At 45.4% G+C, this 13,687-nt stretch overlaps 1 long non-coding RNA gene across 1 annotated transcript; it reads right to left on the bottom strand.

Annotated features, from left to right (window-relative positions):
- Window positions 1–12,194: 12,194 nt before the first annotated feature.
- LOC147962062 (uncharacterized) lies at window positions 12,195–12,914 on the bottom strand. The gene is made up of 3 exons (XR_015610251.1): window positions 12,777–12,914; window positions 12,642–12,699; window positions 12,195–12,554 (listed from the first exon to the last, which is right to left on the bottom strand). It is a non-coding gene; the product is annotated as an uncharacterized LOC147962062 (long non-coding RNA).
- Window positions 12,915–13,687: the final 773 nt, after the last annotated feature.

Here is a 13,687-nt window from a genome sequence, read left to right as displayed (position 1 = left end):
TCGAAGATGTAGTCATCACAAGCTAGTAAGAACTGGTGCATGCGAACTCTTCCACTATAGTATAATAAGTTCTGAATTCCATTTGCTCTAGTAGGCTGGGAATACATGGAACAATTGTCTAATGTTATTTGTGATGAAAATGCTGTGAGTACTAGTCTATGTTGTTGACCGTAACAGGGGATTATTCCGAGAGAAACAAGTGTATGTATGTATGTATGTATGTATGTATGTATGTACGTATGTATAATGGGGTGCTTTCCCGAGTGCATTGTTAAACCGACCAGTTTGATTACATATTTTTACAATACAGATTATTTGAATTCAACAAATGAATTCCATATAGCAAGCATGCCATTGCCAGCTGATTTTATGGATGGATACATTTTTGTGAACTATGAAACATTGTTTGTGTGTTGTGGAACACGTTTATTGTGAAGCGCATGCATAATTTCTGACTCGAAGTCTTGGCGTTTAGGATTTCCGTTATCTATGCAGTGACAGTCACACGCTGCACGTGGTCGTCATTTGTGCTGCAGCATTGCTTATCTTTCTTGTCGGGTTTTAATCTCTACTTCTAATATCTCAGTTGGTAGGTCGCATTCCGGATTTTATTTTCGTCCTGTTTTTTTTTGTCCTCCCTCCCACCTCCCATCGATCTCCCACACCCCCACCTCACCCGCACGCAACAAAAAAAAAACAGCACGCAGAAAAAAAACCACTCGTGCGATCACGATCCCCTCCCCTCGTGCGATCACGTACTCCCGAACCCCTCGCGCGATCCTGATCCATTGCGCCCTGTCAGCTTAGTAGCCACCGCCGCCGCCGCCGCGGACGACCTGACGGACAAACCGCAGTCGGAACTCGTGCGTTCGCCCTCTTTCAGGTTCCTCGCCGCCGCCGACCTCACTGACAATCCGCCGTGGGATCTCATGCGGGGCCCGATCTCCTGCATGATAGATCTATTTGTTGGCCCGTGGCAACCCTCCGCCTGCAGCTGCCGCCCACGCCCGCACCACAGCCCCCTCCGTAGGTTCTCATCGCCGCCATCGATTTCTCGTTCTGTCGTGCTAGGTTGAGCGCCGGCCGGAGCTGGTCGGCCACGGAGATGGCCGTCTGCGTCGTCGTCCTTGGGCTGAGATGGGGAGGGGCGGTCGAGATGAAGAGAGGAGGGAGAGGGAGACGGCGAGCCCATGGAGAAGCGCAACCAAGAGCCGTCCCGGTCGTCGTCCTTGGGCTGAGAAGGGGATGGGAGGACAAGATGAAGAGAGGAGGGAGACTGAGACAGTGAGCCCATGGAGAAGCGCAACCGGGAGCAAATCTGTCCGTCAGCGGTACGAAGGCGACAACCCCCTCCACCTCCGTGCGGCCACCCTGGTATGCAGCGCATTGCTCTATTCCAAGGCGCGTGCCTGTCTTATTTGATATTGTGTGTGCGTGCCTGTCTAAATTGTTGTTGTGTATGATTTGCTCCGTCACTGCGCATTCCTACTATCCTAACGATGGCCGCCAAAACATTTGTTGTTTGTTCAGGTTCTTTCAATACTGTACCTGCTTCCTCTTCCTCTGCTTCGAATCGATCTTTAGTAGGTACGAACCATGGTCTTGAAGCTCATGCATGTTCACTGTTTTCTGTAGAATACATGGATAATTAAAACCTATACGGGAGACGGACATTCTTCTTCCACTTCTCTACATCATGCTACCCACCGGGCGTGGATATTCACCTCCACCAATTTCATTGATCCTATGTGCTACTTCAGTTTATTAGCTATGTTTATACACTGTTCTTAAAGGCCTAAGCCAAAATCGCATGTTAATTCCCTGCGCAATTTTTGTTATCCTAATACACCTTGGAAAAAAAATTGTCACTCAAGATCGAACTCACAGTACTTAACTTTATACCTTCAATGCTTTTAACTGGGTGTGTGATTCTTTTGTTACTAAATAAGATTAGCTTCTCCCTATGCATCTGTTGTTTGTTTGATAATTTATTGGGCATATTTTCAACTAGAAGACACAAAGGAGGTGGCGTAGTGGCATGGAGATCCTGGTGTTGAGTGTCTTGTTTGTCTGGCTACTGTTCTGAATAGATGCTAACACTAATTATTAAGGCTAAATGATACTGTTATACCGCTTTCTTGGCCTAAATATTATTTAGTAAACATCTTTGTTCCATATCCTATTAATATGTGTGCATCTTCTCAATTTATTCCCATTGGTGCAATGCCTATTTGATTTTATTATTAGGTATTATGGGAAAGTTAATACTAAGTACCGCCCTTGAGCAAGCGCTTTCTATTTATGTGATTCAGTTAACGAATTCAGTTTTCCGTGGCCGATGAATACAGTAGGAGCCTGGGATCTTTTAACCGCAGAGATGCTTAATTAGTAATCAAAAAATGCATCATTTCTTTGTTGGAATTCTATTGGTTCGGCCATTGACACGTCTCTCTTCAAGGCAAGGTCAGGTCTAAGGTGAGCTCATCATATTTTCTTTCTTCAATCTCAGGTGAAGATTTATTTCCTGTGCACTAAGATCCATTTTTTACGTGAATGAGGAGGCCAGACAGCATTTTACGAACCGTTTATGTCTCTGAACCGGACCATACCGTGGGTGATTGACGATTGTCTTAGTGTGCATAGCTATATTCTTGGGTGCATGTTAGATCTAATAATTTTGACAATATGTTAGGTGACAGACGAAAGATTTGCTGATACGTTTGCATTTATCGAGTTCGGTGCAGAAGGTATTATTATATCTTCAGATGCTACATTTACGTTTTCAACAGTTAATTGATGGTTTGATACATGGCACATTTAATATAGCGGGTGCTAGAGCTGCACTTAACCTTGGTAGCACAATGCTTGGGTTCTACTCTGTTAGAGTCTTGCCTTCAAACACAACTATCTTACCTGTGAATCCAGAAATTCTTCCGGTGGTAGGTTGTTTGATGTTTCACCTTCTGCCAGCTCTATTCTACTTATCCACAATACTAACAACAATATCATATTCTTCCTGGCCCGTAGATGGAGGATTAGAAAGAAATGGTCCTATAAACGGTTTATTGTAAAATATGGATAAGAAGGTACACACTCGTGTTCTACTTTGACATCATATTGTCTTTCACTTGCTCATTTTCTCATCTTACATTTTTTTTTATTTCAAGACACCGCAATCAAATCAGATGTTTAATTACAATTTACATGTTTTCTCTGCAGGTTACTCAATTAGATGTAAAGAGTTTCTTTGAAGAACTTTGTGGTGAGGTGAGTTATGGCGCATATCCAATCATCGTGTCGCATAGCTTCTAAATAAGTATCTGTCTCATGGTGTAAAAAGTCCATAACTTTTGTGAGACTAGCTCTAAGACTGAAATATTTAAGTAATACTATATGCTCCTCTCCTTATCAATATGAAGAAAACTGAACAAAGTACCTTGCACGAGTTGTAAATAAATATCAATACTGAACATGACATTTGAACACTGGTAGAAAAAGGGCCTATAGTCCCAGTTCGTAAGGGCCTTTAGTCCCGGTTCCTGAACCAGGACTAAAGTGTCGGTACTAATGTCCTGTACCTTTAGTCCCGGTTCAATCCAGAACCGGGACTGATGGGCCTCCACGTGGGCAGTGCGCAGAGCCCAGGCAGGAGACCCTTTGGTCCCGGTTGGTGGCACCAACCGGGACCAATAGGCATCCACGCGTCAGCATTTCTGTGGCTGGGATTTTTGTTTTTTTGAAAGGGGGGGGGGGTTTGGGGGTTTTGGGGGGTTAATTTAGGTGTTTCATATATTGTGTTAGCTAGCTATAATTAATAGAGAGAAGTATCCTCTCTTATGTCCGTGCTTGGTTGACGCTACGTACTATACATACGTATAAAGAGGACTAGACATGCTAGTTAGCTAGTAAGCAAACGAACGAAACAGAAGATCGTCATGAACATATATGCATACAGAGAGAAGTGATATCGACCACCTCTCCTTCTCCGAGAGATTGGTCGAACAACAAGTTCTCGTATATCTATCCGACACTACCGGCTACATATATACAATAATTATCTCTTACAAATATAATCATACGGACTCATGGTCCACATAGTATTCTCCATCTTCAGCGATCACTTGGTCAAGAAAGAATGCCGCCAATTCCTCTTGAATTGCTCACATGCGAGCTGGTGCTAGGAGTTCATCCCGCTTCCGAAACATCAAATTTGAAGAAGGGGGTCAATACATATATATATATGAATGAATGAAACTCAATACAAATGATGGTAATAAAATAAAATTGTGAATGTTGTTATTTACGTACTTCATATTGTTCGTCAGAGTACCCGCCCCGCTCACAGGTCGTGTGGCGGATGGACTCGCAGACGTAGTATCCACAGAAATCATTCCCTTTTTCCTGCCGCAACCACTTTACAAGAAATAGAGGTCAATCAAACTGATAAGCAAGAATGCTAAATGGTATTGATGAAACTAGCGCTTGAATCACTAGGAGATGCGCGGAACATGCTACTATAGTACTTACTTTCGGGTGTCTAAATTCCAGCTCCCTCGGCAGTCCCGGAACTTTTTTGGTGAATTTTCTCCAAACCCTACTGGACAAAGAAAACAATTACTTGATATCAGGAAATGAACAAAGTTGCTGATATGGTGGATAATGATCGATTTGACTTACTTCTTGAGGATTTCAGTCATGTCCGCATACTCCTGGGGATCTTTTCGTTTAGAGTCCAAGACGGTTACTACTCCCTGCTCAAGCCTAATCTCTAGGAGAATATAGTGGAAACTGCACACGCATGCATAACTCATCAATTACATTACTATAACCTGGACTAATATATAAGGGAAACAGAATATGCACAAGACAGTAACACTCACTTGAAGTTGTAAGGAAAGAGTATTATATCTTTGTTTTCATTTTTTTGAATGATCGTAGCAAGTTGGCCTCGGTATCTCCGGGACGATGTTGAACCTCAATTGCATCTATGAGATATGTGTTAACGAACCCAATATCACCGATTTGTCTTTTCTTCAATTCGGCGATCTTCATTCTGCATAATATAGTGAGGATAATTATAAATACATGCAATGAAAGAGATGAGCTATATAGAGAGACTTAATGACAGAAGTAGTAGTACTTACAGACAGTAGCAGGTGATCGTTGTTTTATCGAGGGCCAATTGATTGAAAAACTGATAGAACTCCTCAAATGGAATAGGCAACAGTTCAATTCCAACGAGGTCATGCTCCGGTTTAACTCTCGCATACAAAGTACTCCTCCCCCCAGACTCTCTGTAGATTTTCAAGTACCAATCATGTAATCTTCGCATCATCGTTGTTAAAGATTTTTCATCTTTGACGAGAGGCTTCCCGTACTCGTATCTGTGTATCTGCACCTCCATGGGATCATAATGTACATCGTCGGGCAGGTAATCGTCAACATTGCCATAACCGGGCACCATCCTCGGATGGACGATGTCGCTAGGCACCTTGAGGGGGGGGGCACGATTGCTTCGCTTGTTCGCCGAGCTGGGCAATTTGTTTCCCAGCTGCTCGTCGTTCTTTCAGCCTTTGATCACTGACTGTACTTCCCGACCGCTCCGCTTCGGCCCATGTCTTTGCAATAATGCGCTCATAGTTGCCTTTCGGCGGAGACTTGGGTGGTTTTGCCAGGGCAGCCAGAGTGCGCTTCACTTTCACCGGATCTACCTTCTCCTCCGGAGGTGGATGTCTCTTTGCTTTCAACCCTTGAAACCAGTCATCCACTTCGGTTCGCGCGATCTCGGCGTTCTCCTCCGGGGTCCTCTCATATGGTAACTTCTGTGGAGTCTTCAGAGAAGGACCGAATCTGTATGTCCTCCCGCCTCTGGTTGTACTGCTAGACGCCGACCGAGCAGACAGAGCGGTTGTCTTCTTTACTTGCTTACGAGGCGGAGGAGAAGGACTACGACGCGCCGGAGCAGCTGGAGCGGCAGCAGGTCTCTTCCGCCCTTGCTGACAAGGCGGATAAGGAGGAGGCTGGCTGCTCGGGCGCGTCGGCGCAGGCGGAGATGGAGGCGGAGTGCCGCCACGCGCCGGAGAAGGAGCCGGCCAAGGGCCCTGATCGTCACTCACCGGAGGAGGAGGCGGTGGAGTAGGCGGAGTGCCCTGACTCGCCGGAGGAGGAGGAGGAGGCGGAGGCGTCCAGTTCGGAAGGTTGATGAGCTCCTTCCGCCATAGGCATGGAGTCTTCAGAGCAGACCCCAGCCGAGTCTCCCCTTCACCGGTAGGGTGGTCAAGCTGGAGGTCCTCAAATCCCTCCGTTATTTCATCCACCATCACCCTAGCATATCCTTATGGAATCGGCCGGCAGTGAAAAGTTGCGCCGGGTTCAGTAGGATAAACAGAGCCAACAGCCGCCTTGACCTTCAAATTCATCCATTGCGTCATAAGGTGGCAATTTTGAGACTCTGTGATAGCATCCACGGGATAGCTGGCAGGAGCCATCAAGGCATGCTCCGGCTGAAGCAGCTCGGTGGAAGCCATGCTGCTTCTACGCTGAGATGGCGGGGTAGCTTCGGGGAGGCTTCGGCAGTACGTTTGCTGCGATTTGCTTCTCGTTCCTCCGTCTACCCTTGCTTGCAGCGCCTGCATTTGGGTCTGCTGCATTTTTTTCCTCCTCTCATGGGATTTGTAACCGCCTGCGTCCGGAAACCCAACCTTCCATGGAATGGAGCCTGGCGTGCCTCGTGTCCGTCCAGGGTGCTCAGGATTCCCGAGGGCCATTGTGAGCTCGTCGTTCTCTCTGTCTGGAAAGAACTTCCCTTGCCGCGCTGCTTCGATATACTGCTTAAGCTTCCTGACTGGTATGTCCATTTGATCGTTCGTCCAAATGCACTTCCCTGTTACAGGGTCCAAGGTTCCGCCAGCCCCGAAGAACCAAGTCCGGCAACGGTCTGGCCAGCTAATTGTCTCTGGTTCGATCCCTTTATCAACCAGATCATTCTCAGTCTTGGCCCACTTAGGCCGGCCTACGAGGTAGCCACCTGACCCCGTGCGATGGTGAAGCATCTTCTTCGCAGCATTTTGCTTGTTTGTCGCCGACATCTTACTTACTCTTTTCCGATGTCTTGTGGGCCACAAAGGCGGGCCAGTGATCTCTAATCTTCTCATATCTGCCCTTGAATTCTGGTGTCTCATTATTTTCGACAAACTTATTCATCTCTTTCTTCCACCTCCTGAATAGTTCTGCCATCCTCTTAAGAGCAAAAGACTTGATTAATTTCTCTTTAACTGGGTTCTCTAGATTATCCTCTGGCGGTAGGGTGAAATTTGACTTCAGCTCAGTCCAAAGATCATTTTTCTACATATCATTGACATAAGACACCTCAGGGTCTTCTGTAGCCGGCTTAAACCATTGTTGGATGCTTATCGGGATCTTGTCCCTAACCAGAACCCCGCACTGAGCAACAAATGCGCTCTTTGTCCGGATGGGTTCAATCGGTTGGCCGTCGGGCGCGATTGCTATGATCTCAAACTTTTCATCCGAGCTCAACTTTTTCTTCGGGCCTCGTCTCTTTACCGAAGTTGTGCTCGATCCGGTGGGCTAGAAAAAAGAACAAAGACTTAATTAATATGTGTACATACCAAAACAATGAATGCATCAATCAGCTAGTCAGCACAGGCTTAACTAATATATATACCTGGCCGGACTCGGTTCGGTCACCGGAGCCGTCATCACGGTCTCCTTCTTGCACCGGCATTGGGTCACCGGAGCCGTCCTCATGTTCTTATTCTTGCACCGGCATTAGGTCACCGTAGCCAGCTTGTTCACCCTCTCCTTCCAGACCATCGGTGTCGTTGAGAAACAACGAGACGGCATCACTTCCTTTTGCGATTATGTCCCTCAACAACTCTTCTTTTGCTTTGTCTAGGGCGGTGTCCATAGTTTCTACAAATATTTACAACATGGCAATTATTATTCAAACATGACAGATGGATATACTAGTGCCAAACGTAGAACTAGCTACCTAATCATAGTAAGCTATCGGGAGGGGGTATATATCGACAACGACGACACTACATCTATGTCCCTCGACGACCCTCGTTCTCGATAAAAAAAAGAGGAAGAAGAAGAAAAAAAGAGGAGAAGAAAGAATAGAGGAGAAGAACTCCTCTATTCTTTCTTCTCCTCTTTTTTTTCTTCTTCCTCTTATTTTTTTATCCTCTTCTTCCTCTCATGTTCGAGAGCATCGCCGAGGGGTCGGGAGGTTGCCTAGTGTCAAAGGATTCAACAAAACCATGTCTTCATCATTAGGCGAAAGTAACATGTGCATGATGGTACGAAGCTCTCCAAAGTGTTTTTTTGTTTGTTTGTTGCTTTATTTATTTTATTTTGTTTCTACTTACAACAAAATACTTATTGTTGCTATTTTTATTTTTTTCCAGTTTTTTTGTTTTGTTTTCTGTATTATTTATTTTCTTTTGTTTTTTGCTTTATTTTTTAATTCTTTTTGCTTTTAGGTCAGCAAAATTATAAACTTTCTGTTAGTGCCATTAGTTTTAGAAAAAATATAAACTTTCTGTTAGTGCCATTAGTTTTCAAATTTGAATAGTTAAAATTTGAACATAGATGCACCTATAGAGAAAATTCGACCTAAATTCATAGTTTTCAAATGAACTCTGAAAAAGTTGGCATAGCATACTCGTCTGTTACAAATTTGGCATGGTATCATCATAATAGTTGCGGGAGAAAGTCTTCACTTTTTCTTCGCTTGTGTCATTTGCTTATTGCGCCGTAACCATGGATAATCTTCATTGTTTATCAGGATGCTTGGGTCAGCCTTGACATTGAAGGGAGGAATTTCATGAAACTTTTCATAATCTTCCGACATGTCTGTCTTGCCGTCCACTCCCAGGATGTCCCTTTTTCCTGAAAGAACTATGTGGCACTTTGGCTCATCGTATGATGTATTCGCTTCCTTATCTTTTCTTTTTCTCGGTTTGGTAGACATGTCCTTCACATAGATAACCTGTGCCACATCATTGGCTAGGACGAACGGTTCGTCAGTGTACCCAAGATTTTTCAGATCCACTGTTGTCATTCCGTACTGTGGGTCTACCTGTACCCCGCCGCCTAACAGATTGACCCATTTGCACTTAAACAAAGGGACCTTAAAATTAGGTCCGTAGTCAAGTTCCCATATGTCCACTATGTAACCATAATATGTATCCTTTCCGCTCTCGGTTGCTGCATCAAAGCGGACACCGCTGTTTTGGTTGGTGCTCTTTTGATCTTGGGCGATCGTGTAAAATGTATTCCCATTTATCTCGTATCCTTTGTAAGTCAATACAGTCAAAGATGGTCCCCTGGACAACAAGTACAACTCATCACAAACAGTGTTGTAACCTCTGAGACGTGTTTCCAACCAACTGCTGAAAGTCCTGATGTGTTCACATGTAATCCAGTCGTCGCACTGCTCCGGATGTTTGGAGCGCAGACTGTTCTTGTGTTCATTGACATACGGGGTCACCAAGGTAGAGCTCTGTAGAACTGTGTAGTGTGCTTGAGACCAAGAATATCCGTCCCTGCATATTATTGAGTCTCTTCCAAGAGTGCCTTTTCCAGTCAGTCTCCCCTCATACCGCGATTTAGGGAGACCTATCTTGTTAAGGCCAGGAATGAAGTCAACACAAAACCCAATAACATCCTCTATTTGATGGCCCATGGAGATGCTTCCTTCTGGCCTAGCACGATTACGGACATATTTCTTTAGGACTCCCATGAACCTCTCAAAGGGGAACATATTGTGTAGAAATACGGGCCCCAGGATGACAATCTCGTCGACTAGATGAACTAGGACATGCGTCATGATATTGAAAAAGGATGTTGGGAACACCAGCTCGAAACTGACAAGACATTGCGCCACATCACTCCTTAGCCTTGGTACGATTTCTGGATCGATCACCTTCTGCGAGATTGCATTGAGGAATGCACATAGCTTCACAATGGCTAATCGGACATTTTCCGGTAGAAGCCCCCTCAATGCAACCGGAAGCAGTTGCGTCATAATCACGTGGCAGTCATGAGACTTTAGGTTCTGAAACTTTTTCTCTGGCATATTTATTATTCCCTTTATATTCGACAAGAAGCCAGTCGTGACCTTCATACTGAACAGGCATTCAAAGAAGATTTCTTTCTCTTTTTTCGTAAGAGCGTAGCTGGCAGGACTTTTATACTGCTTCGGAGGCATGCCGTCTTTTTCGTGCAAACGTTGCAGGTCCTCCCGTGCCTCAGGTGTATCTTTTGTCTTCCCATACACGCCCAAGAAGCCTAGCAGGTTCACGCAAAGGTTCTTCGTCACGTGCATCATGTCGATTGAGGAGCGGACCTCTAGGTCTTTCCAGTAGGGTAGGTCCAAAAATATAGATTTCTTCTTCCACATGGGTGCGTGTCCCTCAGTGTCATTCGGAACAGCTAGTCCACCCGGGACCCTTTCCAAAGATTACGTAGTGTAAATCATTGACCATAGCAAGCACGTGATCACCGGTGCGCATGGCGGGCTTCTTCCGGTGATCTGCCTCGCCTTTGAAATGCTTGCCTTTCTTTTGACATTGATGATTGGTCGGAAGAAATCGACGATGGCCCAGGTACGCATTCTTCCTGCATTTGTCCAGGTATATACTTTCAGTGTCATCTAAACAGTGCGTGCATGCGTGGTATCCTTTGTTTGTCTGTCCTGAAAGGTTACTGAGAGCGGGCCAATCATTGATGGTCACGAACAGCAACGCCTTAAGGTTAAATTCCTCCTGTCTGTGCTCATCCCACGTACGTACACCGTTTTCATTCCACAGCTGTAAAAGTTCTTCAACTAATGGCCTTAGGTACACATCAATTTCGTTGCCGGGTTGCTTAGGGCCTTGGATGAGAACTGGCATCATAATGAACTTTCGCTTCATGCACATCCAAGGAGGAAGGTTATACATACATAGAGTCACGGGCCAGGTGCTGTGATTGCTGCTCTGCTCCCCGAAAGGATTAATGCCATCCGCGCTTAAAGCAAACCATACATTCCTTGGGTCCTTTGCAAACTCATCCCAGTACTTTCTCTCGATTTTTCTCCACCGCGACCCGTCAGCGGGTGCTCTCAACTTCCCATCTTTCTTTCGGTTCTCACTGTGCAATCGCATCAACTTGGCATGCTCTTCGTTTTTGAACAGACGTTTCAACCGTGGTATTATAGGAGCATACCACATCACCTTCGCAGGAACCCTCTTCCTGGGGGGCTCGCCGTCAACATCACCAAGGTCATCTCGTCTGATCTTATACCGCAATGCACCGCATACCGGGCATGCGTTCAGATCCTTGTATGCACCGCGGTAGAGGATGCAGTCATTAGGGCATGCATGTATCTTCTCCACCTCCAATCCTAGAGGGCATACGACCTTCTTTGCTGCGTATGTACTGTCGGGCAATTCGTTATCCTTTGGAAGCTTCTTCTTCAATATTTTCAGTAGCTTCTCAAATCCTTTGTCAGCCACAGCATTCTCTGCCTTCCACTGCAGCAATTCCAGTACGGTACCGAGCTTTGTGTTGCCATCTTCGCAATTGGGGTATAACCCTTTTTTGTGATCCTCTAACAGGCGATCGAACTTCAGCTTCTCCTTTTGACTAATGCATTGCGTCCTTGCATCGACAATGACCCGGCGGAGATCATCATCATCGGGCACATCGTCTGGTTCCTCTTGATCTTCAGCAGCTTCACCCGTTCCAGCATCATTGGGCACATCGTCTGGTTCCTCTTGATCTTCACCAGCTCCCCCCGTTGCAGCATCACCGTATTCAGGGGGCACATAGTTGTCATCGTAGTCTTCTTCTTCGCTGTCTTCCATCATAACCCCTATTTCTCCATGCCTTGTCCAAACATTATAGTGTGGCATGAAACCCTTGTAAAGCATGTGGGAGTGAAGGATTTTCCAGTTAGAGTAAGACCTCGTATTCCCACATTCAGTGCATGGACAACACATAAAACCATTCTGCTTGTTTGCCTCAGCCGCATCGAGAAACTCATGCACGCCCTTAATGTACTCGCGGGTGTGTCTGTCACCGTACATCCATTGCTGGTTCATCTGCGTGCATTATATATAATTAAGTGTCCAAAATTAATAGAATTTCATCATCACATTAAAACCAAAGTGCATACATAGTTCTCATCTAACAACATATAGCTCTCCAGAGCATCTAATTAATTAAACCATACATTGAAACTATGTAAAACATTTCAATGCGAAAACAAATGCGATCATAATCGCAACCAAGGTAACAATTGATCCAACGGCATAATGATACCAAGCCTCGGTATGAATGGCATATTTTCTAATCTTTATAATCTTCAAGCGCATTGCATCCATCTTGATCTTGTGATCATCGACGACATCCTCAACATGCAACTCCAATATCATCTTCTCCTCCTCAATTTTTTTTATTTTTTCCTTCAACAAATTGTTTTCTTCTTCAACTAAATTTAACCTCTCGACAATAGGGTCGGTTGGCATTTCCGATTCACATACATCCTAGATAAATAAAATCTATGTCACGTTGGTCGGCATAATTTTCATAAACAATAAATGAACCAATAGTTATAAAGATAATATACATACCACATCCGAATCATAGACAGGACGAGGGCCGACGGGGGCGGATACCAAAACCATCGCACTATATAAGATGCAATAATAAACATACAAGTAAGAATATTTTTCCTTTCAGAAAGAAGATAAGAACAAGAGGCTCACCACGGTGGTGTCGGTGATGAGATCGGCGCGGGTGATCGACGGTGGTGAAGACGGGGACGGGGCGTGACGGACCGCTAAATCTAGACAAATCTCGAGGAAAATGGAGCTTGGAGGTCGAGCTTCGAGAGGAGAAAGCTTAAGTAGTGTGGCTCGGGAATTCCATCGAACACCTCATGTGCATAGGAGGTGAGCTAGAGCACCACAAAGCCCTCTCCCCCTCGGCCAGAAAAAACAGAGCAGTCTGCTCTGCTCTTGCGCGAGGGGGTATATATAGGCACCTCATTGGTCCCGATTGGTGACATGAGCCGGGACTAAAGGGGAGCCTTTGGTCCCGGTTCAAGCCACCAACCGGGACCAATGGTGGTGGGCCAGATGCGAGGCCCATTGGTCCCGGTTCATCCCACCAACCGGGACCAAAAGGTCCAGATGAACCGGGACCAATGGCCCACGTGGCCCGGCCGGCCCCCTGGGCTCACGAACCGGGACCAATGCCCACATTGGTCCCGGTTCTAGACTGAACCGGGACTAATGGGCTGACCCGGCCTGGACCAAAGCCCTGTTTTCTACTAGTGGAATGTGCTCAATAGGCTATGTTGATTGCCCCGGTGAATGACAGTGATATCTTTGGGGAAGCTTCAGAAAGTACATCAACTTCTGCAACATCTGTACCTACTGCAGATCTTACGAGTATTGATCAGCTTCTCAAAACAGTATGTCCTTGTCAGAATCATTATTTAGCATGTGAAGTCATTTTTGTTCTTTGTTCTACACAGTATAATCATTATTTTGTGTTTGCGCTTCTGTGGTGGAGTTAATGAGCCAGGATGAAGTTCGAGAAGTTACATTACACCATGTAAATATTAAGGTTCCACTTTAATGAGCTGTGGAAGACAAGTGCACCAGTAACTCCC

The sequence above is a fragment of the Triticum urartu genome, chromosome 7A (genome assembly GCF_056163025.1).
Source record: "Triticum urartu cultivar PI428250 chromosome 7A, HENAU_Tu73, whole genome shotgun sequence".
Lineage (NCBI taxonomy): Eukaryota > Viridiplantae > Streptophyta > Magnoliopsida > Poales > Poaceae > Triticum > Triticum urartu.
The sequence above is the reverse complement of the archived record's forward strand: the minus strand, read 5'-3'. Positions and strand labels throughout refer to the sequence as shown.